Source organism: Budorcas taxicolor, chromosome 6 (genome assembly GCF_023091745.1).
Source record: "Budorcas taxicolor isolate Tak-1 chromosome 6, Takin1.1, whole genome shotgun sequence".
Taxonomy (NCBI): Eukaryota; Metazoa; Chordata; class Mammalia; order Artiodactyla; family Bovidae; genus Budorcas; species Budorcas taxicolor.
In genome coordinates this window covers 111,379,391-111,401,724 of record NC_068915.1, presented here as the reverse complement: position 1 = coordinate 111,401,724, position 22,334 = coordinate 111,379,391, and the positions used below count along the sequence as shown (strand labels likewise).

Genomic DNA, 22,334 nt, shown 5'->3' with positions numbered 1-22,334 from the left:
CCTGAGCCCCTATTGGATGCCTCTCTCTTTGCAGCTGTGCTTGCTAAGATCCTGGTACCCTCCCTTTCTCCTTTACCTTGCAGGGTGAGAGGTGAGCTGCTCCTCGTGGTTGCTGGGCTCACATCGTGCAAGTCCATTATTCTTTCCTTAACTTACATTAGACAGAAGGAACTGCGGAGTCAAGCCTGCATCCCAGAAAGCTGGCATGATGACAAACTTGTAATCCCTTCTTCCTAAACCGTTTCATCAGGGAAATGTCAGTCATTCCTGGGTTGGAAATCTACAGGCAGCTGCACTTTGGGAGCAGATTCAAAATAAACGCTGGCTGTCAAGACTGCTCTTTCCACCAACGGAGGAATGAATAAAGAAAACGTACACAGCCATTGAAAGAAACAAGCTTGAGTCGTTTGTAGAGACATGGATGGATCTAGAGACTGTCAGAGTGACATAAGTCAGAAAGAGAAAAACAAGTATCATATATTAGCACATATATGTGGAATCTAGAAAAACGGTGTAGATGATTTTATTTGTGAAACAGAAATAGAGAACAAATGTATGGAAACCAAGAAGGGAAAGGTGGGCTGGGATGAACTGGGAGATTGGCATAGACATATATACACTATCGATACAACGCATAAAATAGGTAACTAATGAGAAACTAGTGTGCAGCTCAGGGACCCTGTTCAGTGTTCTGTTGTGACCTAAATGGGAAGGAAATTCAAAAAAGAGGGAGTATCTGTATACATATAGCTGATTCGCTTTGCTGTGCTGTAGAAACTAACACAGCATTGTAAAGCACCTATATTCCAATAAAAATTAATTTTAAAAAACACTGTGCTTTCTGACATCATGTATTCAACAAACATCTATTGACCTTACAGATCCAACAAATATTTGTTGAGTGACCACTGGGTACCAGACTCAGTCCAAACACTGGGATTACGAGACGCACTTAAGCCCTGAAAGCTGATGTGTGAACATGGGCACCTACAATACAGAATGAATACACAAGAGGCGTAGTTCTAGAATATGTGAACAGTAATCCCGAAAAGTTTCCTGGAGAAAGGTACACAAGCCTGGGTCTTGAAAGACAAAGAAGATTCATTTCTTGAGGAAAGAATACAAGGTCATTCAAGCCAAGACAGCAAAGTGTGCAAAGACCCGAAAGTGAAAGGCAGCTCGGCTTCCAGGGCTTGTGGGACATCAAAGGGGAGACGTTCAGTCGTCCAATAGATGCAGCTCAAGTTGGAGACGGAAGTGTGAATGGAAATCATTCATAAGAATTCCCTGGTGGCTCAGACAGTAAAGAGTCCTCCTACAATGCAGGAGACCTGGGTTCGATCCCTGGGTGGGGAAGATCCCCTGGAGAAGGGAATGAAAACCCACTCCAGTGCTCACTTCAGCAGCATATATACTAAAATTGGAACGATACAGAGAAGATTAGCATGGCCCCTGCGCAAGGATGACACGCAAATTTGTGAAGCGTTCCATATTTTTACCTCAAATAGCCAAAGCAATCTTGAGAAAGAAGAATGGAACTGGAGGAATCAACTTGCCTGACTTCAGGCTCTACTACAAAGCCACGGTCATCAAGACAGTATGGTACTGGGACAAAGACAGAAATATAGATCAATGGAACAACATAGAAAGCCCAGAGATAAATCCACACACATATGGACACCTTATCTTTGACAAAGGAGGCAAGAATATACAATGGAGTAAAGACAATCTCTTTAACAAGTGGTGCTGGGAAAACTAGTCAACCACTTGTAAAAGAATGAAACTAGATCACTTTCTAACACCGCACACGAAAATAAACTCAAAATGGATTAAAGATCTAAATGTAAGACCAGAAACTATAAAACTCCTAGAGGAGAACATAGGCAAAACACTCTCCGACATAAATCACAGAAGGATTCTCTATGATCCACTCCAGAATAAAAGCAAAAATAAACAAATGGGATCTAATTAAAATTAAAAGCTTCTGCACAACAAAGGAAAATATAAGCAAGGTAAAAAGACAGCCTTCTGAATGGGAGAAAATAATAGCAAATGAAACAACTGACAAACTAATCTCAAAAATATACAAGCAACTTATGCAACTCAATTCCAGAAAAATAAACGACCCAATCAAAAAATGGGCCAAAGAACTAAATAGACATTTCTCCAAAGAAGACATACAGATGGCTAACAAACACATGAAAAGATGCTCAGCATCACTCATTATTAGAGAAATGCGAATCAAAACCACAATGAGGTACCAGTTCACACCAGTCAGAATGTCTGCGATCCAAAAATCTACAAGCAATCAATGCTGGAGAGGGTGTGGAGAAAAGGGAACCCTCCTACACTGTTGGTGGGAGTGCAAACTAGTACAGCCACTATGGAAAACAGTGTGGAGATTCCTTAAAAAATTGCAAATAGAACTGCCATATGACCCAGCAATCCCACTGCTGGGCATACACACCAAGGAAACCAGAATTGAAAGAGACACATGTACCCCAGTGTTCATCACAGCACTGTTTATAATAGCCAGGACATGGAAAGAACCTAGATGTCCATCAGCAGATGAATGGATAAGAAAGCTGTGGTACATATACACAATGCAGTATTACTCAGCCGTCAAAAAGAATACATTTGAATCAGTTCTGATGAGATGGATGAAACTGGAGCCGATTATACAGAGTGAAGTAAGCCAGAAAGAAAAACATCAATACAGTATACTAACACATATATATGGAATTTAGAAAAATGGCAATGATGACCCTGTATGCAAGACAGCAAAAAAGACACAGATGTGTATAGCGGACTTTTGGACTCAGAGGGAGGGGGAGAGGGTGGGATGATTTGGGAGAATGGCATTGAAACATGTATACTATCATGTAAGAATCGAATCACCAGTCTATGTCCGATGCAAGATACAGCATGCTTGGGGCTGGTGCATGGGGATGACCCAGAGGGATGTTGTGGGGAGGGAGGTGGGAGGGGGGTTCATGTTTGGGATCGCATGTATACCCATGGTGGATTCATGTCAATGTATGGCAAAACCAATACAGTATTGTAAAGTAAAATAAAGTAAAAATAAAAATTTAAAAAAAAAGAGAGAAGGCAGTAAAAAAAATAAATAAATAAAAGTTTTGAAATGATCTAACTTAAAAAAAAAAAAAAAGAAAACCCACTCCAGTATTCTTGCTTGGAGAATTCCACAGACGGAGGAGCCTGGTGAGGTACAGTCCTTGGTATCACAAAGAGTCGGACACGACTAACAGACTAACACTTCACGAAAATGAAGAGGGTCACCTGGAGAGCCTATATGTATAGAAGAAGGAAACAGGTCCAGATTATACGGGACTTGTGGTAGCAGCAAAATGACCCCCCAGACACATCCACGTCCTGGTCCCTGGAACCTGGAAACATGTTACCTCTCATGGAAAAGGACTTTTCAGATGATGGGATTGCTGCTGCTGCTGCTAAGTCACTTCAGTCGTGTCCGACTCTGTGCGACCCCATAGACGGCAGCCCACCAGGCTCTGCCGTCCCTGGGATTCTTCAGGGAATTAAGGATTTTAAAATGAGAGATTTTCCTGGATTGTTTACCTGGACCCAATGGAATCACAAGGTTCCTTACAGTGAATGAGAAGCAGAATGGTTAGAGGCAAAGAGAGATTTGAAGATGCTCCTCTGATGACTCTGAAGATGGAGAAGAGGCCACAGGCCAAGGAGCTCGGGCAGCCTCTAGGAGGTGGAAAAGGTGAGGAAACAGAGTCTCACCTGCTGTCCCCAGAAGGAAGGCAGCCCTGCCAGTACCTTGATGTTAGTCCAGGGATGCCCAGTTTGGCCTTCCAACATGTAGAACTGTAGGCTGATACTGTAAATGTGTGCTGTGTTAAGCCACCGTGTCTGTGGTGATTTGTATATTAAGAGAAGGTGGTTGACCCATCAGTGCTAACAAGGGAAGATTTTCCAGACATATTGCTAATTTATAAAAACTAGCTGCAAAAGTATGTTTACTTAAGATGTTAAAGTGAAGTGAAGTCGCTCAGTCGTGTCCGACTCTTTGTGACCCCATGGACTATAGTCTACCAGGCTCTTCCCTCCATGGGATTCTCTAGGCAAGAGTACCAGAGTGGGTTGCCATTTCCTTCTCCACTAAACTGTATGGTTGTGGATTTATAAAAGTCCAGAATCATTTTACCAAACCAAAACAATAGTGACCTCTGGGCTGAGGGAAGAGGCTCAGGATTGCAGATGGTTATCAAAGAAGATTCTGGTTTAATCTGCAATCTTAAAAAACATAAATAAAATAATGAAATAAATCTATATTTACAAGGATCGTCAAAACATGTCAGGGTGGAAATTTTCTTTGGGTATATAGCAGTGTATGTAAAGGCTGAGAACCAGGGACTTCCCTGGTGGTCCAGCGACTAAGATCCAGTCCTCCCAACCCAGGAGGCCTGGATTCAACCTCTGATCAGGGAACTAGCTCCCACATGTCACAACTAAAGTTCCCACCTGCCGCAACTAAGATCCAGTGCAGCCAAATAATTTTTTTTAAAGGCTGAGGAACGAAAATCAGGAATGTATCTCATCAAAGGATAATCAAGTTCCCTGGTATTTAAGGAGAACTTTGACTTTATCTGTAAATGATGAATGGTTTTAAACAAATATATTTATGCATTCCTTGTATAAATAGTAGAAAGTCAAATATTATTTTAAATCCTGTAAATAGTGGAGAAAATGGCCTGAACACAAATCCCTAGGTAATATCTTTTTTTTTTTTTATTTCAATGTTTTAACAAAGGAAAAGGAGTGGGCAGAAAGGGACTAGAAGGAATAGCAAAAGGAGAGAAGAATTTCAAGAAAGTGTCCAGACATTTCAATCATGTTAAGGGCTGCAGGATGAAAAGTGATAGAAAGGCTAAAAAGAAATCCATTGTGTTTAGCCCACGAAAGACACTGATGGCTTTCGAAAGCTAAGCAGTTGATGGTGAAGTCAGAAGTGGTGGAGGCGAAGGTGGCCAGGTCTTCAGGCAAACTCTAATGGAGAGAGAGAGAGAGAGATGGCAGCCGAAAGGCATCAAGGGAGCGTTTTCCAAGATGACTGAGGCTGGGAGATGCTTTGGTGCTGATGAGAGGGAGCCAGAGGAGATGGGAAGATGCAGAAAGAGGTGATAATGAAAGTAGGCATGGAGCAAGGGGTCTGAGGAGGTGGGCAGGGGGGTGATCTGCACACAGGCAGAGGGCTTCTCCTTGCCCTTCCTTTAAGTCACTGCATCCTGAGTCAACATTTTACTTTTAAATGAATTAAGTTCACCTACTTCTTTTTAAAAAATATTTATTGATTTGGCTGCACCGAGTCTTAGTTGTGGCGTTTGGGATCCAGTTCCCTGATCAGGGATCGAACCCATTCCCCCACCATTGGAAACAGTCTTAACCAGTGGACCACCTAAAGTCCCCTGAGTCAGCATTTTTAAAAGTACCTGTGGTCACATTCTAAATTTCTTCCATCCTTCCCTTCCTCTCAGGACAGTATGTACACTGAGCCTCTCCAGGCATATCTCTCACCAAACTCAGTCCTCAAACTTTCTAACCACCCTGAGTTTCCCAAAGATGCCTGTATTCCCTTGGCTCTGAGCCTCTGCCAGCCCCTCTTCCAAGAATCATCTTCTTCACTGGGTAAGTTCCTGTTCATCTTTCAGATCCCAGAGGAGACCTCATTTCCTCCAGCAAGTCTTCTCTGGCTTCCAAACCTGAATAGATATGCTCCTGTGCACTTCCATCATCACCTTTACTTTCCATCCTGGTCTTAGTGTACTGCGTTGAAATAGCAAGCTTTTTGGTTTGTCCCTTGCCATCAGATTTGGAGCATCCTGAGAATGGGTACCATGCCTTATTCACCAGTGGGTCCCCAGGACCTCTCACAATACCTGAGAACACAGGACATGTTCAACAAATACTTGGGGAATATGATTGAAAATCAGGCTTTAACATCCTAGCTCTTCCCACTAAAACTCTGTTCTCTGTAGCACAAAATGTTAAAAAAAAAAATGGTATGCATATATTTGAGAAAGGGGATTTATTCATGACAGGCTAATGAGCCAGCCATTTATCCTTATGACCTGCACAGAGTCTATTTTGATGAAGGACATGTCAGGTTTAACATCAATGCCAACTTATTTTGTAATTAACTCAAGGTACTGTCAATAGGAAAGTCCAGTGTTGATTATAAATGAGGATGAAGATAGGAAAACTGCTTCCTCTAGGATTTTAAAATTATCTTGCAGCTATTACATAATCAAGGTAATCTTGAATATGGTTAATGATGTCTAATCTGCTGTTAGTCCTACCCAGTGTGTTTCATCTCAGACATTATACTATTCACCTCTAGAATTCTGATTTGGGCCTTTTGAAAATCTCTTCTATAGCTCCACTCACCATGTTTGGTCTTCTCTGGCTTCTTAAACAAATGCTCTACAGATGTAGCAACTTTTAATGCTTTGTATATTAGTCTAAACATCTGTGTTATTTCTGGATCATTTTCAATTAATTGACATCTCTCCTAATTTGGGGTCATATTTTCTTGCTTCTTTGCATACCTCAGAGTTTTTGACAAGGTGACAGATAGGATTAGTTTTTCACCATTATTGAGGCTGAACTGTTATTCACAAGCGCCTTGTGAATTACGAGTTGGCAGATGGGAACTTTCTGGGTCGGCAGATGGGGACGGGCACTATTCCTATTTCTGTGTAAATTCTGGACACTTCCCTCTAGTCCTTTTGGGTGGTTCCTTCCCTAGTCTTGAACAGTTTCCTGGTAGACATGCACTTGGTTGCTACACAACTGTGTGTTCAAGGGAGGATCAATGCACCTCTCCAGGCTCTCTGTGAGTAGTGTGTTCCCCTCTGGTCTCTATCCTAACATCTTCAAATGCCTGAGTCTCCCGGGGCTCCCAGCTCTGTCTCCTCTGTTTCCAGAGTCTCCTGGGCTCCAGCTGGTTTCCCATTCCCTCAGCTGTGGCTGGAAACTTGGAGGCTGGATGACCCTCCAAGATTCCTGTGACCTGGAGTTTCTCTGCCTCTCTGCTGGGTTCTCTATTCCCTGACCCTCATGCCTTCCTATTTCTTGGTTTACTTTCCTTCTTGCTAAAATATATTTATCTTCCAATAGCTTTATAAGAATGGCCGTGTGGGAGGTAGAAGTGTTTAATGCTTTCTGGTCTGAGAATAACCTTGGTTTACAGTTAGGCTTGACTGAAAGATATCTTGCTGTTCAGGTGCTAAGTCATGTCTGACTCTTTGGAACCCCATGGACTGAAGCACACCAGGCTTGCCTGTCCTTCACCATCTCCCAGAGTTTGCTCAAACTTATGTCCATTGAGTTGGTGATGCCATCTAACCGTCTGATCCTCTGTCGCCCCCTTCTCCTCCTGCCCTCAATCTTTCCCAGCATCAGGGTCTTTTCCAATGATTGGCTCTTCACATCCAATGGCCAAAGTATTGGAGCTTCAGCTTTAGCATCAGCCCTTCCAATGAATATTGTCAGAGTTGATTTCCTTTAGAATTGACTATTGAGATACCTTGCTGCTGCTACTGCTAAGTCACTTCAGTCGTGTCCGACTCTGTGCGACCCCATAGATGGCAGCTCACCAGGCTCCCCCATCCCTGGGATTCTCCAGGCAAGAACACTGGAGTGGGTTGCCATTTCCTCCTTCTCCAATGCATCAAAGTGAAAAGTGAAAGTGAAGTCACTCAGTCGTGTCCGACTCTTCTATTGGACTGCAGCCCGCCAGGCTCCTCCGTCCATGGGATTCTCCAGGCAAGAGCACTGGAGTGGGGCGCCACTGCCTTCTCTCTCTGATTAAGACACCTGAATAGTGAATTATTTGTTGAAAATAATCTTCTTTCAGCATTTTGAAGGCATTTTATGTCTTCTAGCATCTTGTGTCACTGTTGCATTTTCTAATTCTATTCTGAACTGAATTTGTTTGTAGTGCCTTGCTTTTCACCTGAAAACGTTGATTCTTCTTATTCTCACCAATTGTCTAAAATTTCTTAATGACGTGCTGTATGTGGATGTTTGTTATTCATTGTGATGGGGATGCGAGGGCGTCCTCGGTCTCAGGAGCGGTGTCTCTCTACTCAGAGAAACTTCTCTGTACTAGTCTTTGATAATTTCCTTCCAATTTTTCTTTTCTTCACTCTTTCTGGAATCCCCACTAGCTGGCTATTTGATTCTCAAGATTGGCTGTCTATTTTTCTTATCTCTTCTATCTTAATGTTCTTATCTTTGATTCTAGCTCCAGTTTTTGAAAGATTTTCTTGACATTTCCACCAAGCTTTCTATTTAATTTTTCATTTCTATTATTATATAAAATTGAAGCGTTGTTTATTCTCGTTGCTCTTTCGTATGTCATCCTGTTCTATTTTGTGGATTCAATATCTTGCTTTGTATCCCTAAAGATACCAGTAATGAAATCTCTAAATGCCCTTTTGCTGTCTTTGTTTCTTCTGAGGTTCTTGTTCTCTGTTTTTATCTCTGTCTTTCCTCTGGGCATTTATCACAGAATGAGGCACGAGAACGTGAGTGGAAGCTCCGTGCTGCCAAGCTTCACTCAGGTGGGTTAGAGGCTAACTGCGTTTTTGACTGGAGAGACTCAGCATGGTCAGAGTGTCAATATCTGCAGCCACTTTCCCCGAGCAATTCCATTTCTCCAAAGAAGCGTCACTTACTCCTTGAAAGGAAAGGTATGACCAACCTAGACAGCATATTAAAAGGCAGAGACATTACTTTGTCAACAAATGTCTGTCTCGTCAAGGCTATGGTTTTTCCAGTGGTCATGTATGGATGTGAGAGTTGGACTGTGAAGAAAGCTGAGCACCAAAGAATTGATGCTTTTGAACTGTGGTGTTGGAGAAGACTCTTGAGAGTCCCTTGGACTGCAAGGAGATCCAACCAGTCCATCCTAAAGGAAATCAGTCCTGGGTGTTCATTGGAAGGACTGATGTTGAAGCTGAGACTCCAATACTTTGGCCACCTGATGTAAAGAGCTGACTCATTTACAAAGACCCTGAGGCTGGGAAAGATTGAGGGCAGGATGAAAAGGGGACAACAGAATGAGATGGTTGGATGGCATCATGGACTCAATGGACATGAGTCTGAGTGAACTCCGGGAGTTGGTGATGGACAGGGAGGCCTGGCATGCTGCGGTTCATGGTTTTGCAGTCAGACACAACTGAGCGACTGAACTGAACTGAAATGAAGGAAGAGTCTTGTGATGTGTGTGTGCTGGTGATGGCGGGTGGAACACTCCTGACTAGCGAAGATCTGGAAGCAAGTCAGGGAGCAGGGTCCCGGGCCAAGCTGTAGTGTCTCCCTGTCCAGTCTGTAGACTTTCATTAAATGCCTTTATCCAGTGCCTGCCTCCTCTGCTCCATGTGCCTCCATTTCACTCGGCTCCCCTCTGACTGGCATCCTCAAGGCCTGAGACTTAACCTCCAGCCCCACGGAGAAGGGAAGAAGGGCTGTTTCCTGGCACCAAGAGGTGGGGCTCAGGGGGTCTGGGGTCTTACTGTTCTGTATCAGACTTTTCAATCAACTCTCATATTTTCAGTCTTGATGTCTCCTCCGGCCTTCAGCAGCTCATGGCATTTCCAAGTCCCCAGGTTCTCTTGGGCTCTGCGGAGTAAGCACAGGCCCTCTCTGTTTCCCTCTCCCTCGCTGCAGCCCCAGGCCCTGCTTCCTCCACCGTGTTGTATCACTTGCCCTTCCTCCAGGTTAGTTTCCAGCATGTTGCTAGGTCTCCTATTTTCTCCTCTCCCACTTCTTTCTTCTCTGGTGTTCCTCTCTCTTCTGTTCAGTGGAGATCCAGGGCAGAGCGGAGACAGTGGTCTCAGGGTGTTGGATGGGCAAGAGAACAGAAGAGAAGGGTTTGATGTGGAAGGCATGTAGGGCTAGTCAGGCCCAGGAAAGAAGCCTGGTTCTCAGGCCACCAAAGATCTGACTTGGGTGTTAAGAGCTCTTTCGGGCTGCTGTTAGAAGACTGGATATGAGAAAGGCATGAGGGGGGCAGAGAGATGAATTAAGATGCAAAATTATGTTGGGGAGTTGGACTCATGGTCTGGAAGTGGAAGAGAGCAGCAGCCAGATTAGGGACACATTTAGGATGTGAAATTGGCAGCCCTTGGTGATGGACTGGAAAAGGAAGGCGAGAGAAAAGTAGGTGTGAGTGATGACGCCTAGGTGTCCATGTGGGACAGATGGGGAATTGTGGTGGCTTAGGCTGAGACAGTGTGGTGGTGAAGGCAGACTGGGGCTTCGGTTTATACTGATCCAGCTGCATAACTGGGATTGAGAAATACCAGCTCAGAAGCACCAGGATCCTCTTCCCCAGGCTGTCACAGCATGCCAGTTCAGCCGTTCACCAATTCCGAGGTCTCTGTGAACTCTAATAGGCTGGAAACCAGTGAAGTTTAAATGAATATATACCTCGGGCGACTCCTGTGGGTCAGGATCCTAAAGCATGGCCATTTTCCTCACATTTCTAACACCGTTTCAAGGGTATCTTACATCTCAGTTCAGATTTGCCATTCTATCCAGTTGGATTTCTTTTCAATTCAACCCAGTTTTAACCCCAATGTTCAAGCTATTTTTTCCCATTATGCCCATAAATGGAAGCAAATCATAGTATCTTGTATAAGCGCAGCTGTTTTCCCCCGTCTTCTCTTTTCTCATTTTAGATGAAAATCTTTCTCCTTTATTTTTTTATTAACCACAGCACCCTCCCTCTGCACCCCGCTGACTTCCTTTTCTGTTCCTCACCTCCTGAGCTCTTTCCTGTTTCTTCAGAGAGCCCCTGCTGAGATGTTTTCTTATATGATCAAATCATAGGTCAAATTCATCAAAAGGATGGCACACAGGTACATATCTCGAAGATTTCAACTAATCCAGTAGGTAATACCTCCTTTGCTTAAGTGGGAGCATTGATAAATAATGATGTTCTTTGATAATGAAGAAGGAAGTAAGGAATGGAGCTTAAAAATGTGCCAAAGTTCCCTGCTAAACTGAAAAGCTTCCAAATGTCTGTTGCCCTCGCTGCCAATATCGTGACTAGGTTTGGATATTAGACATTGTGTGAAATAATAGTTCATATGTTTGATAGTTAATTAGTTGATTTCAATAACTATCTCCAGGTGTGTAATAGGAGGTACACACTCTTCAAAGCGCAGGAGATGCAGAGATGATGGAAGATGGTCCTTCTACAACAAAGGCAAAGAAATAAAGCATGGATACATATACACTAACATGTGTAAATAGTCAGTGGGAATTTGCTGTAAGAATCAAGGAACTCAAACTGGGGCTCTGTAATAACCCAGAGGGGTGGGAATAAGCAGAGGGTGGGAGGGAGAATAAAGAGGGAGGGGACAAATATACACCTGTGGTTAATTCATGTTGACGTACGACAGAAATCAAACCAATATTGTAAACCAAACATCAATTAAAAATAAATAATATTTTTTAAAAAGAAATGATGTGTTCTGAAATATGAACTTTATAAGGTTTGCTTGAAATTTGAACATGCTTTTCTCTTTTACTAAAGAGAACTCATTTGGAATTTTTTTTTAAGAGAGCTTAGCAAAAGATACTGAGATTTTATCTCAGACATGTGTGCCTACAGTTTTTGCTATAATACGTTGACCATGTGACTTTAGAAAGCTGCCACCAGAGGTTTACATTTCAGGAGCCAATTTCCTGAGAGGTGAACAAAACCCCTGTGGGAGCTGATTTGAAAAATGAAAAGTCAAAGTGACAACTTTCTGACACCGTTTAAGAACAATAGATGGTTTAGATAAACCCAATACTTACACTAAGCCCTGGCTTAGAATCATATTTAATCATTGGAAAAATCTATCTATGAAGGGCGTTCCTAGGTGCTTTTAAGTTCAACGAGGTTATGACAAGAGATTTTCTGGCATCATAGCATCTCATGTAGCAAGTGAATGCAAGATATATTTGCTGATTGACTATATATTTTGCTATGCATAGTGAAGTTTCCAAGAACACAGAACTTTGAAAGAGCAAAGAAAATAGCTGCTCCCTGTCTTCAGTTTATTAATATGAAATTTGTAGAGGATTCCCAGGTGGTGCAGTGGTAAAGAATCCGCCTTCCAATGCAACAGACACAAGAGATGGGGGTTCCATCCCTGGGTCGGAAAGATCCCCTGGCGTAAGAAATGGCAACCCGCTCCAGCATTCTTGCCTGAGAAATCCCAGGGACAGAGGAGCCTGGCGGACTACAGTCCATTGCACCACAAAGAGTCGGACCTAACTGAAGAGACTGCACACAGCATATGTGTAATGTAATATGTAACTCTATAACATATAGGGGCTTCCTAGGTGGTGCTAGTGGAAAAGAACCCAGCTGTCAAGGCAGCAGGAGGAAGAGATTCAGGTCCGATCCTTAGATTGGGAAGGTCCCCTGCCGGAGCCATGGCGATCCACTCCAGAATTCTTGCCTGGAGAATTCCATGGACAGAGGAGCCTGGAGGGCTATACTCCACGGGGGTCACAAAGAGCTGGATATGATTGAAGTGGCTTAGCACGCACACACAAATAATATATAGTGTATGTAATATATAAACATTAAATATAATAATATAAATATTTTATAAAAGGTAAATATATAAATGAATAATACAGAATATATTGTCGAGAAAAAAATGCACAGCCTAAACACTGAGAATTATGTTTTATTTGGTAACCTTACTGAGGACTGTAACCCAGGAAGGCAGCCTCTCAGGTAGCTCTGAAGGATTGTTCCTAAGAGGTAACAGAGGGGCCAGGGTTTATAGGAGCTTTTGCTGAGAAAAAAAAAAAAAAAAAAACTTGTAGTCAAACATCAAAAGATTACTGCTGCTGCTGCTGCTACTGCTAAGTCACTTCAGTCGTGTCCGACTCTGTGTGACCCCATAGACGGCAGCCCACCAGGCTCCCCCGTCCCTGGGATTCTCCAGGCAAGAACACTGGAGTGGGTTGCCATTTCCTTCTCCAGTGCATGAAAGTGAAAAGTGAAAGGGAAGTCACTCAGTCGTGTCCGACTCTTCGCGACCCCATGGACCGCAGCCTACCAGGCTCCTCTGTCCATGGGATTTTCCAGGCAAGAGTACTGGAGCAGGGTGCCATCGCCAAAAGATTACTACTAATCACAAAAAAACAGACATCTCAAGTTAAGGGTTTTAGGGCTTTTCTATGTATGTAGTATTATGTTAGTCACTCAGTCGTGCCTGACACTTCAAGACCCCCATGGACTGGAGCCCACCAGGCTCCTCTGTCCATGGAATACTCCAGGCCAGCATTCTGGAGTGAGCTTCCATTCCCTTCTCCAGGGGCTCTTCCTGACCCAGGGATCAAGCCTGGGTCTCTCCTGCATTCCAGGTGAACTCTTTACTGTCTGAGCCATGAGGGAAGCCCTTTCTAGGTAAGAGAAGATGAAAATGCGTGGGCTCATCGAAATCATTCCTTTAATATGTAATGTATCTTGACTATTGTGAATGAAGCATGTTGCCTGCTGTATCAGTAAACAAAGGATTTGCAGTCATTAGACTATTAGAGCTGCCCTGTCCTCCACCCCACAACGAACCCTGAAGGGAACTCAGAGTGGAAACAGATGAGCTGCCCCACCGAGCCCTCAGCCCCTGCAGCCACCCCCAAATTTGTACCTGGTGTACCATGAGGGGGCTTGGGATGAGAAAAGCGGATGCTGGCCCCAGAGAGCTAAGGTGCTTATCAAAGGAATGATTTCAGGGAGTCCAGAATTTTGCATCTTCCCATACATAGAAAAGTACTAAATTCCTTGAGATTATCTGATTTTCTTTAATTAGCAGTAATCTGTTGATGTTCTGACAGCCTGGTCTTTGTTGCAAAAACTCCGATGTATCCTGGCTCCTCCCTTACCTAACTTTGAAGCAGCTCCTCAGAGAGATCTGAGAGGCTAAATCCCAAGTTTGACATCTGCAGAAAGTCTGCCAAATAAAACACAGGTCTCGACTTTTAGTTGGTGCATCGGTCGACACTATCTTGGACCTATATCCTGCTTCTCTCCCTGCTGAATTCCCCTCAGGGCTCAGCACGGGGTGAAGGAGGGGCTGCATCAGCCAGTGGTTTATGGCCAGAACACCCTTTGTTTACTGAAATGACAGGTGGCATCTTTTGTCCACAGTTTCAATTTCAGTTCAGTAGCTCAGTCGTGTCTGACTCTTTGCGACCCCATGGACTGCAGCACGCCAGGTCTCCCTGTCCATCACCAACTCCCAGAGCTTGCTCAAACTCATGCCCACTGAGTCAGTGATGCCATCCAACCATCTCATTGTCTGTCATCCCCTTCTCCTCCTGCCTTCAATCTTTCCCAATATCAGGGTCTTTTCCAGTGAGTCAATTCTTCACATCAAGTGGCCAAAGTATTGGAGCTTCAGCTTCAGCATCAGTCCTTCCAATGAGTATTCAGGACTGGTTGGATCTCCTTGCAGTCCAAGGGACTCTCAAGAGTCTTCTCCAACCCCACAGTTCAAAAGCATCAATTCTTCGGCACTCAGCCTTCTTTATAGTCCGACTCTCACATCCATACATGACTACTGGAAAAACCGTACCTTTGACTAGAAGAACATTCATTGGCAAAGTAATGTCTTTGTTTGTTTTTTTTTTTTTAATATGCTGTCATTGCCCACAGTATTATACAAAGTCGGACACAATTGAGAGACTAACATTTTCACACTTATTCACACATATGCATGTATATATATAACTATCCAAAAGTGTTTTTTTCATTTTCTATATATATTAAAAATTTGTGAAAGTGTTCTGTAATACCCAGCACAGCCTGGGTGGGTCTGCTGGTTTGACCCATTACAGAAAGCACACAGTCTCCCTGATTGCTGACCGCCAACCGAGAGCCTGTGACAGATGCTTACTCTTCCTATTGGGTCAGTTTCCAGTCCATGCACACCCACACCTCAGATGCTCGTGGAAAAGTGTGCTTCACTCCTAGACCCTTCCAGAATCTCTGACCTCTGTCTGTCTCCCCTCTTCCAAGAAACTCATTCCCCTAAGCCCCAGCCTCATGCCTCCTAAGGGTTAAGGCAAAGGCGCCATGCAGAGAAGGCCAAGATGACCCCTAATAAGAAAAGCATCTTCAAGACAAATAAATTTTCCGGGTGCCAATGGTGTGCTCTCCCATGGAATAATTTGGATGCCTTCTTCTGCTAAAGGACACTCTCTCCTGCCCACTGGGGACAAGATTTGGGAAGAAGGAAGGAATGAAAAGCACCAAGAACCCCAGCCTGCCTCCTGCCTCCTCTTTCCCTCTAGAATGGCAAAGGGAAGCTCTTCCTAAGGCCTCAATGCTCAGTTCATCAACTGCGGCAGCTTTGATTCCCTTTCAGAATTTTCTCCCTGCTGTTGTAGCTGATGGAGGCGGAAACAAAAAAAAAGTGCAAATTGAGAGTTGTGAGTTAGGTATTATTTTGGGGCAAAGTTAGGACAATAAACCCAGGAGACAGCATCTCAGATAGCTCTAAGGAACTGGTCTAAAGAGGCAAGGGGAAGGTCAGTGTTATGCATGATGTTAGTGAAGAGGTTACATGCAGTCAGGCATACACTTTGGCAAAGACTTGCTGCTAGTCACGAGGGGCAGACGTCACTGTTAGTGATTTTAGTGCTTTTCTAGGTATGAGGAGATGGAAGAACTGGCCTCATAAAACCTTCTCCTGAACATATCTAACTATCTGAAGACCTGTCTTGCCAGCTTCTCCCAAAGTACAGAGCGCCCCATTCCTGCCCTTCACCCTGAACTCCTTCAGGGAGTGTTGAGGGTCAGCAGCTGCCATGGTTCATGATTCAGTCCTTGCAGAGGCGGATGGCAGGTGCCAGTTTGTAGTTGGCAGAGGCATGATCCTGCCTAAGATTTAGCCACCATGAATCTAATAGCTCATCACCTGAGCCCTAAAAGGAGGAGAAGGTTGGGGATATGCATCCCAGAGAGTTCGTCTTATGTGATTCTCATAAAGTACTGCTCTTTCATTGGAAGGACTGATGTTGAAGCTGAAACTCCAATAACTTGGCCACCTGAGGCAAAGAGACGACTCATTGGAAAAGATCCTGATGCTGGGAAGATTGAGGGCAGCAGAGGATGAGATGGTTAGATAACATCACTGACTCCGTGAACATAAATTTGAGCAGCTCTGGGAGATAGTGAAGGACAGGGAAGCCTGGGGCACTCCAGTCCATGGGGTCACAAAGAGTCAGACATGACTTAGCTACTGAGCAACAAAAGTGTGGGACCAGCCTCTTTCTCCAAGCCAGATTGACAGAAAAGGGCTACAAGTGGCAGTCAAAAAAAGTAAATTGTTGAGACTCTGTCTTTTAAACCCCATCCTGCAGTTTGAAAATAAAGCTTCTTATTTTTAGAATGCCAGCAGAATTGTTCCCGCTCTGCCCCTGCCATTTCAATAGTGGCCCTGGGCTCTTAAACCTTAACCTTGAAAAGAAATCGTTTACATTGTAAATGCGCTGGCAGTATGAAGACTATTCTGTCGTAGAATAGCCAACGGAGACTAGAAGTTCATAAGGGGGCTTTTCTCCTTCCTTCTGAAAAGCCTAATCCGAGGGGCTTTCACTGGGACAAAATCAAACGCTTAGCAGTAATTGTGCGTGGGTTCTAGCTGTGAACTTCCATAAAAATCTAAATTTTAGATTTTTTTAAAAAATCTAAAATTTCACACAACCCATTCTGTTCTGGGGGTTTCACCACGGATCGTGAGGAAACAGAGCTTCTGGAGGGGTTTGGGGAAAATCATACTATACAGACCCTCAGGCAAACACACTTGCTAACAAAACGCCTTTAAAGTCCTCCGTCCTTCTCAAATACAGGCAGCTCCGTGGCCCTCGCCAGAATAGGCACTGATTACTGCAGAGGCTCACAGGCTCTAACGTGAGGGCTTTGAGAAACCACAGCATGTTTATCTCAGATGCCTGAAGTCAGCCCTCTCAGGTAGTCTGATCTCCTATTTGTCTAGAGTTAGGCAGGAAATGGAGAAGGCAATGGCATCCCACTCCAGTACTCCTGCCTGGAAAATCCCATGGACAGAGGAGCCTGGTAGGCTGCGGTCCGTGGGGTCGCTGAGGGTCGGACTCGACTGAGTGACTTCACTTTCACTTTTCACTTTCATGCATTGGAGAAGGCAATGGCAACCCACTCCAGTGTTCTTGCCTGGAGAATCCCAGGGACAGGGGAGCCTGGTGGGCTGCCATGTATGGGGTCACACAGAGTCGGAAACGACTGAAGCGACTTAGCAGCAGCAGCAACAGGCAGGAAAAGGAAAGATTCAAATTGGCTCAATGCCTGACTCCAGGTGCTTCGATGGAGTGTCAGGTGGAAGGATTAGGTCCATTTTAGGTCCATTTTAGGTCCATTTTGACCAGCGGGCAAAACAATATAGTCAGTGGATGAAGATAAGAGAAGGACACTTTTGGGAAACAGAAGATTTCCTGCCATATTAGTAAGCATGTCTTTCATAGAGGAAAAAAAGTTTTTCATTTTAAACAATTCCAAGTTATCCAATTTTTTCATGAATTTGCTTTTGATAAGGTATTTAAAAAGTCATCATCAAATTCAAGTTCACCTAGATTTCCTTCTGTATGATCTGTCAATAGGTTTTCACTTTACATTTGAGTATGATTTCATTTTATCTGCTGTCTTAGTGGTTGCCAGAGTTTGTTATATACATTTGCAATTAATCTAAATCCACTTTCATGAAACACTGTACCACCTCATGAGTAGTATAGCTATCTCTTAGCAAAATGTTATCAACTTCTCCCAACCATCCTTTAGGACACTGATGTCATTTATTTCACTTTTCCACATGCTGTCATCTCCCAATACATTGTTCCTATTACTTTAAGCAGACAGTTACCAGATTAAGAATAAAAAAAATAAAAGCCTTCGCTTTACCTTTATTTATTCCTTCTCTGTCACTCTGCCACATTTCTAATTTACATCATCTTCCTTCTTCCTGAAGACCATTTTCCTTCTTCCTTTTAACATTTCTTACATATCTGCTGGGCTTCCCAGGTAGCTCTAGTGGTATAGAACCAGCCTGTCAATGCAGGAGATGGAAGAAATGCAGGTTTGATCCTTGGGTCAGGAAGATCCCCTGGAGGAGAGCATGGCAACCCACTGCAGTGTTCTTGCCTGGAGAATCCCATGGACAGAAGAGCATGGCAGGCTGCAGTCCATAGGCTCACAAAGAACCAGACACAACTGAAGCAGCTTAGCACACACACGCATATCTGCTGATGATGAATTTCTCAGATTTTGTTTGTCTGAGAAAGTAATCCTCCTTCACTTTCAGAAGATAATTTTGTTTCATTTAGAATTTTCTATTGGTAGATATTTCTTTAAACACTTTAAATGATTCACTCTGCTCCCTTCTTTCTTGCACAGTTTCTGATGAGAAGCCTGATATAATCTATCATTATTACTCCTATAGATAGATGCTTTTTCTGACTTTTTTCAATATTTTCTCTATGTCTATAGTTTTCTGCAGTTTTACTATGATGCAGTTAGGTGTTGATTTTTTGGTATTTATCTTTCTTGGTGTTCTCTGAACTTCCTGGATCTATGGTTCTTGGCCATTATTACATCAAATATTTCTTCTGCTCTGTTCTCTTTTTGATATTTTCCTTTGCACAGATGTTACACCTTTGGATATTGTCTCACTGTTCTTTGATACTTTTTTTGCATTTCATCTTGTGGAGTTTTTATTGTCCTGTCTTCAGGTTCATTGATTCTTTCCTTGGTCACGTCTAGTTGACCAATGAGCCCATCAAGAGCATTCTTCATTGTCACTGTAAGTTTTTTTTCGTCTAGCACCTCCTTCGGATTCTTTCTTAGAAACTCCATGTCTCTGCTTATATTACCCATCTGTTCTTCTATGTTGCCTACATTTCCCTTTAGCATATTACTTATAATCATTTGCTTCCCAGATGGCTTAGTAAAGAACCCACCTGCTAATGCAGGATATTCGAGTTCGATCCCTGGGCCCAAAATATCCCCTGGAGTAGGAAATGGCAACCCACTCCAGTATTTTTGCCCAAGAAACCCCATTGACAGAGGACCCTTGTGGGCTAGAGTCCATGGGGTCACAAAAGAGCTGGACATGACTTAGCAACTAAACAGCAACACAATTATTTTAAATTTCCTGTTGGATAATTTCAACATCCATGTCATGTGTGAGTCTGGTTCTGATGGGTTTGTCATCTCTACAGAGTGTACTTTTTTCTTGATTTGGCATACCATGTGACTTTTTGCTTTAGGTGACACATGGTATCAGATAATAGGGACTAGTGTAAATAGGCCATTAGTATAATAATATGTGCTAGTCTGGCTAGTGAAAAGGCTGTATTTAATGTCTCTTGTAGCTGCTGATGCCTAAGCTTTCAAATTCCTCTAATGTTACTCAGTCTGTCTCCTTTCTTAACTCTGGGCTTTTCTGTGTAGTTTTCCCCAGAGAGAGCTTGTCCCAGAGAGAGCTTGTATCTTGTAGTTATTTTCACTGTAATCCCCCACACTGCTAGTGTGATGGTAAGATGTGAGAGACAGAGAGAAAGAGAAGGCATCCTACAACATTCTGATTAACTTTCAGCCTTTCAGGGAGCCTGGATCTTGGGACTGTGACCTTCATATCGTTTCCTCAAAAGAATAGCTTTTTTTTCTCTCTGCTCCCCATCCCATCCATGGCTCTAGCATTCCCAGTCAATCACCCTGAAGGCCTGTTCACTTATTAAATTGAATTTTCTTCCCTTAAGTAGGACAAGGAGGCTGGAGTAGGGAAGAATCCCCTTCTCCTCCTGTAACAAGGCTCTAGGAAAGTCCTTCCCTAAGAGAATAGGGCTTTGTCATGAAGAAAGCTCTGGCAGCCATTGTGAAATAAGCTCAGAGATTATTATTATTACAAGGAGAATTTTCTCCGATTCCCACCATGAGAATCTGATGGGATTCCTGGGGCTAAAGCTCATGAAAATTTGGGTGGGGGGAAGTCTAAGACTGATGAGCCCCAGCAGCTTTTCACTGACACACTCATCCACACTCCATATCTGGCAATTTGCTGAAATGACCATTTAAATGCCCCCACCAGTTCATGATTCTAACTCAAGGTAAGGAAATCTCTATCTCTCTACTCTTGGAGAAGGCAGTTTGCCCTGAATTCACACATCTCTGAATCCAGCCTTCTCTGATGATCTGATATGGCTTCTCTGATGGGTCTGAGAAAAGTTGCTGATTCTCAGTTTATCCAGTGTTTTCTTATAAGTATGAAGGATGGGAATAATAGCTTATGAGTTCTTCATATGTTCCAGTTGAAACTGAAATTTTATTTTCAAAATGTGTTTCTTTATTTTACATACCTTCTATGGAACATTTCTTATGATTCACAGGAATCTTCCTGGGCCTACATTTTGAAATAGCTTCTGCTGTGAATGTTCCAAGTAGCAGACTTTGACTAGCTCTGCTGAGGAATAACGGAGCACCTGGCCTCCACCTACATCCCACACTTCTTGTTTCCTAGCCTGGAGTTTTTCTGACATAGCCCAAGACTCCTTTGGGGAACTCATGCAATCTGTAATACACAACCTAGCAGTAAAGGAGAACTAAGACCAGGAGATCATATTTCATTAACAGGAGAAGAAAGCTGATAGATAATTGGCGAGACAGAATACCAGTCCCCTGCAGAACTGGCCAATTCGACAGTTCACTGTGGTATTTCCTTTCCTATCTACTCCCCAATTTCTGCTCCCTGGAATTACTTTTGAGATGAATATCCTCTAGGCAAGGCTTTGGCTCCAGTTCTGCTTTTTAAGGAACTTAAACTAAAAAGACTTCCCCGGTGGCTCAGATGGTTAAGTGTCTGTCTACAGTGCGAGAGACCGGGTTCAATCCCTGGGTTGGGAAGATCCCCTGGAGAAGGAAATGGCAATCCACTCCAGTATATTGCCTGGAAAATCCCATGGACAGAGGAGCCTGGAAGGCTACAGTCCCTGGGGTCGCAAAGAATCGGACACGACTGAGCAACTTCACTTCACTTCTTCAAACTAAAAAGAAATTATTTATTCAAATAAGTTGAAAAGTGAAAGTGAAGTCGCTCAGTAATGTCCGACTCTTTGCGACCCCATGGACTGTAGCCTACCAGGGATTTTCCAGGCAAGAGTACTGGAGTGGGCTGCTATTTCCCTCTCCAGGGGTTCTTCCCAACCCAGGGATCAAACCCAGGTCTCCTGCATTGCAGATAGATGCTTTACCATCTGAGCTACATTTATTCAAAAATAAATTCTGTAACACATTAGTAAATGGAGGAAAATAACCCTTGGTCATTAAACAGATAATTGTCCTTTCATAACTTGCCATGACTTCTCCACTTGTCAGATAAATACCCCTCTTAGTCTGTCCTCCCCATCCTTCCTCTGCTCTGTGATAATACTTTGTCAGTTTTACAAAACTCCCTGCTCTCATGGGCCTCCCTCTACATTTTGAGAAATTAAGAGGAGAAGGGAAAAGAGAAAACATTGAACACTGAACACTGTTCCTTGTGCTCTTGTGTTTGGAAAGGAAGATTACCAAGAGTTAGGAAGTTCAGTTCAGTTCAGTTGCTCAATCATGTCTGACTGTTTGTGACCCCATGGACTGCAGCACGCCAGGCCTCCCTGTCCATCACCACCTCCTGGAGTCCACCCAAACTCATGTCCATTGAGTTGGTGATGCCTTCCAACCATCTCATCCTCTGTCGTCCCCTTCTCCCCCTGCCCTCAATCTTTCCCAGCATCAGGGTCTTTTCAAATGAGTCAGCTCTTTGCATCAGGTGGCCAAAGTATTGGAGTTTTGGCTTCAACATCAGTCCTTCCAATGAACACCCAGGACTGATCTTCTTTAGGATGGATTGATTGGATCTTCTTAAGTTAGGAAAGCATGACTCAAAGTGTTATTTGTGGGCTGGCTGTTGGTCTGCAAACTGCCTTTTCTGTCTACTCTAAACAGATTGCTCCAAAATGCAAACCAACTACATCAGTATATGCAACATTTTGTTTAAGTGACATTTTTTATTTATTTTTTTTTTTTAGTTTGCAACTGACTTTTTCTTTTTTGGTAGCACAACTCCCTCAATGAAGGTGAAATGTATTGATTTATATTCTTATGTTAACCCTTTATCTCATGGTGAACTGTCTCTTTGAGTAAGACTGAAATGAAGTGGTTTGAAAATATTGACTGGACATTTCTTAGCATGTATTATGTG

At 43.3% G+C, this 22,334-nt stretch overlaps 1 non-coding gene across 1 annotated transcript; it reads left to right on the top strand.

The window, feature by feature from the left end:
* The first annotated feature begins 1,390 nt into the window (after positions 1-1,390).
* Positions 1,391-1,497, top strand: LOC128050128 (U6 spliceosomal RNA). The gene has a single exon (XR_008199638.1). It is a non-coding gene; the product is annotated as a U6 spliceosomal RNA (small nuclear RNA).
* The last annotated feature ends 20,837 nt before the right edge of the window (positions 1,498-22,334 follow it).